This window comes from Manis pentadactyla, chromosome 4 (genome assembly GCF_030020395.1).
Source record: "Manis pentadactyla isolate mManPen7 chromosome 4, mManPen7.hap1, whole genome shotgun sequence".
Classification (NCBI taxonomy): Eukaryota; Metazoa; Chordata; class Mammalia; order Pholidota; family Manidae; genus Manis; species Manis pentadactyla.
The window spans coordinates 18,171,823-18,176,729 of record NC_080022.1 but is presented as its reverse complement, the minus strand read 5'-3'; the positions used below and the strand labels follow the sequence as shown (position 1 = coordinate 18,176,729).

General features: G+C 45.1%; 1 pseudogene; it reads right to left on the bottom strand.

The window, feature by feature from the left end:
- Positions 1-2,026: 2,026 nt before the first annotated feature.
- Positions 2,027-4,907, bottom strand: LOC118926884 (zinc transporter SLC39A7-like; annotated as a pseudogene).

Genomic DNA, 4,907 nt, shown 5'->3' with positions numbered 1-4,907 from the left:
GTGTATACAAATGATACCTTAATAAAAAAAATGTTTGAGGTATTAAAAGATACCTCATATAAAAAGGCAAGTTACAAACTGGGAGAAGATACTTGCAACAGTATTACTATAACTGAGAAAAGATTAGTGTTTAGAATATATTGTTTTAAAAATATCACAAATAAGAAAAAGACATTCCAATGGAAAGATGGACAAAACAGCATTTCACAGAAGAACCTATCATATAAAAAGATGCTCATCCTCTTTAGTAATCTGGGAAATGCAAATTAAGATCACAATACACCAATTTACATGTACTAGACTATTCCAAATTAGGCAGTCTTGTAATACAGAGTGTTATTGAAGATGGGGGTTAACCAGAACTCTCATATTCTGCTTGCAGGAGTGGAAATTGGTGTAAACACTTTGGAAAGGCAATTTTGTTATAATTGAATAAAATTAAAGATGTGCAAACCTTATGACCCAGCATTTCCACTCCAAACACTTGCACATATATGTACCAAGACATATAAAATATTCATAGCAATATTCTTCTTATTGGCAAAAAACTGGAAGTAATCTAAATGTCTATCAACTAGGGTAATGGATAAGTAGATTGTAATGGACTGAAAGTGGAATATTATGTAGAAGGAAATAGAATTAAGTATAGCTGCAGACAATAAACTAAATGAAACTTCGAAATATAAAACTGAGTGAAAAAAACAAATTGCAGAAGATCATGCACATTATAAGCTCATTGGTAAAAAGCTGAAAAAAAAATCAAAACTCAACCATGTCCTGTTTTAGGGAAGCATACATTTATAAAACTATTTTTAAAGTGAGGAATATTCAGGAAAGTAGTTCCCTCTGGGGGTGAGGATGGAGGATGAGATAGGGAAAGAGCAGGGAGGTAAATTATTAAAAAGTATTGGTAGTGCCCCAACTTTAAGTGGAGTGTGTTCAGAGATATTTAAAAACATGTAACATATTTTATTTTGGCATTTTACAAATATAACACGGTAGAGGGGGAAATTCCTAGCAATATGGTTAGGTCATTGACAAAAGAACTTAATAACTGGGATGCAAAAAACACAATGGAGGGTTATTTCCAAGGTGTTGGAGGAAAAGAACTTTGAAACTAGAATTTTATCTCTAGGTATACTGTCATTTAAACACTACAGTAAAATAAATATTTATTCAAGGCCTCAGAAATGTTGCCACATAAAGACCTTCTGTGAAACTACTCCTAAACTATACAGCAAGAAGAGAACTGAAGCCAAGAGAAAGCAATGCAATATGGGGTGTAAAGGTGAATAAATTACTTAATAAATTTTATTATTGTCTAAAATTATGATCTCCCCTCCAACCCCGAAAATAAAAAACCTCACCAAAACATTATTCTAGAACTAAAACTGTAAGTGCTCTTACTCAGGAAACAGAGAAATCCAAAAAAAAAGAACAATTAGATAATATTTATATTAATAATAATTGGAAACTCAAGGTAATTCAAAGAGCCAGTAAGGATGTGGTAGAAAAAGGATTTTCCACAAATTGCTGCTGGTGGTTTAAGTTATGTGTGCTTTTCCCCAGGAAGGCCTTTTGGCTGTACTTGTAAAATTAAGTATGTCTATGTCCTATGACTCAGCAATTTAATGCCTGGGTATATATATGATCCCACATCCTCCACCCCTGACCCCTACCCTGAAAATATCAAAATGACCTCTCACACAGATCCCTAAGGGTATACGTTTGAGGAAATTTATATCAACTTGTGTGTGTAGTTGGTGCTGGAGATGAACTGTATACCTATCTAATAAGGACACGGATGAGAAAAATGTGTCATTTAATGGAAAAATGTGCAGTGGTCAGAAACCTGGATTTACTGGATTTATATTCAGCGATATGGTTGGATCTTTAAAAATATGTCTAGTGAGAAAAGTAAAAAACAAAATATCTATAACATATTTAAACAAAATTTTTGTAAATTTAAAACATTTATTCTTAAAAGAATAATACATTTTTCAAGACCATTCAAGCATGTATTCAGTAAGTTTTTTTTTATTATTATGTGAGGCATCACTCTTGACACACAATATAGCAGCAAAGAAAACAAAATTCTGATATTTAGGGAACTTATATTCTACTAGAAGAAGACAGATAATAAGGAAAAATAAATGAGGAATGCAACATGGAGATTGTTGATGAGGGGATTTGCTGTTTATAAAGGACAGCCATGGAAGTCCTCTCTGATAAGGTGACCTTTGAGCTGAGGTCTGCTTTAGGAGGAAGAGCAAGACTTTAGATCTGTGGAAGAAGAGAATTCTAGGCAAGAGAATAGCAGGTGCAAAGGTCCTGAGGTGGGAGTGTGTTTGCGATGTTTTGGAAACATTAGGGAAGCCTGTGTGTGGTGCTGAGGTTGGAAGAGAACCAAGAGAGGGAGGGTCCTCGAGGCCAAGGAAGGAGGTATTCCCAGCAGGAAGGAGTGATAGGCTGTGCCCAGTTCTGCTGTAGTTAGACAAGATGAGCGTGGAAGTTGGAATAAATCTGGTGGGGATACTTCAGTTCAGCAATGGGGTTGGAAACCTCGCTGGAGAGGGCTCTAGAAGGACCAGGAGAAGCGGATAGAGCAGGTAGAGGCAGCACTTCTTTTTTTATGGGTGGAATATCTGTGGACCTTATTTCCACTCACCACCCCTTCCCCCTTGATTCAAACAGTGATATAAAAATAGCAACAAACAAAAAAATTAGGCCATGAGATTAGCAACTCTCCCCTCACCCACAATCACTCCCAAACCAGGACATACAGTTGCTGTTTAATTGATGTTTATCTTCTATTCTTTCTGCTTCCCCCTCTGTCCAGGGACCTGTCTTCCCTGAAACCCCCACCAACAGATGGCAGAGGGAGGCAGACCTTAGATTAGCCCGTATATGGTAGCTTGGTCCTCTCAGAACAGGTGGGGGCCATCACCTCTCGCTTCCAGCCTTCTTCATGGCCCACTCAGACCCCAAATTCAACAGCCTGATCTCCCTGGCCTCTCATTCTCACCTCAGCAGCCCCTGTAAGATGGCCCAAACTCCATGCCCCTCATGCCAAAGCCACCACTTCCCTAGGTTACAACTCCTTTGCAGGTGTTCCTGGCCAGGGCCCCTGACCTCCAGAACCCTTGACCTGGAGGGGTTGGTGGCTAGAGGTTTGGCACCGGGTAGGGACAGTTAACCCCAGTTCTCACTCAAGGTGGTCAATCAGCATCATCACGACAATCAGCGCCAGCAGTCCCTGCACCTCCCGAAGTGACTGCGATGGTGACGCCTCCCTCAGCAACGCAGGCAACACAGACACCGGACGTCACGGCTCCATAGAGAAAGCCGCAGGCAGTGAATAGCAGAACCAGCCTGGAGGGGCACCACCTACTCCTGACTGCCCGCGGCCCCTCCTTGAGTTAGGAGGGCACAGGCGGGATGAAGACGGCAAAGGCCCCCACTTCATGGCGCTCATGTTGCAGGACAGTCACTGCGGTCAGGAGTGCCAGCCCCTTGATCCCCTTGACATGAAGCACCAGGGCCAGACCATCTGTGAGGCTGTGTGCCAGGTCAGCAGCCAGGTTCAGGTCCCCTCAGACACGCAGCTTTGACGGGCTTCTTCCTCTCCGGGATTCGGCTGTCTCCCGCCCACCTTCAGGCCCCGTGCTCCCTCCGCTGCTCTCCCAGCACGTCCTCACCCATCCCCCGCTTCCTTCTCTCTCTTCTCTGACCTCTGCTTCTCCTTTGAAGGCTGCTGCTGTTTTCCATGTCCGTGACTTCCACGTGGGACCACGAAGTGTCCGCGTCCTCCTGTGACGTGTCTCATGAATTTCTCCGCCACCAAGGAGGGGATGGTTCCACTAAGCACCCATGGCCCCACAGACAGAATAGGGCCCCCCATGGAGCTCCAGAGGGTGGTGGCAACGAGGTTTCAAGGCAGCAGGGTTGAGGTGCAGGAAGGCATCTACAAGGAGCCCACCCAAGGCAAACCCAAGTGGGATCTGGAGCAGAGAGCAGCGCCGGGGAACTCGGGAGCCTTGTGTGTAAGGAAGAGGATGAGAAATGGAGCCGTGCAGACAGTACCGTGGCCCCAGGGCACAGGCCCAGGGAGTGACTGTGTCCAGGTCCTGCTTGATGCCCGCAGCCCCAGACCCCCATCATCTCCATGGCTGTGCTTGGGGTCGTGTTCGTGTCCTCTGTGGTGAAGGCTGTCGTGGCAGTGGCCAGCACGGCAATCCTCACGTGGATGAGGAGCGTGGCCACGGCCCTTGGCGGAAAACTGCTCCTGAGTGCCTGTGGCTGTGGCCGTGGAAGGCCTTGTGCAGGTCACCGTGACCCCTGTGTCTGGCCAGCAGCCCCAGTGCTGTCTGGGCCAGCGATCCCATGGCCACTGAGTGGGGCCCCCGGCTTCTGGCCACAGAGCTGAGCAGAGGACAGAGAGAGTGACTCTCCCTGGCTTTCAGCTCTATGCTGGGGGCAGGGGTTGTCTGCGTTACTCCACTCGTGCCCTGTCATGTCTAGGGGCCACTCCTCCGTTCCATGCTGTCCCCACCTACATTGCTCACGAGGCTTTCCCTGAAAGGCACTTTTGAAGAATTTTTCCATCAAGGAAAGCAGAGAGGTGGCACAGGGGCTCAAGAGGTCTGTGTGGTCAACGAAAAGGTTTCGCTTGTTTTTGATATGAGATGAATTAAATAAATTAAAGGGAGTGTCTGGTGGAGAAGAAAAGTAGGATGGGGATTGAGGGTGAAGTGGAAAACATAAAATAAGAGGGATCTCTGTATGGTCCAAGATGACAGGGTGGCATGTGAAGAGAATGGTGGAACTCTCCCTGCTGGGGGCCCCGCAGGCCGGAGAAGCAAACAAACAGAGCAGAACAAAACAAACACTAATCCTCTTCTCTCCTG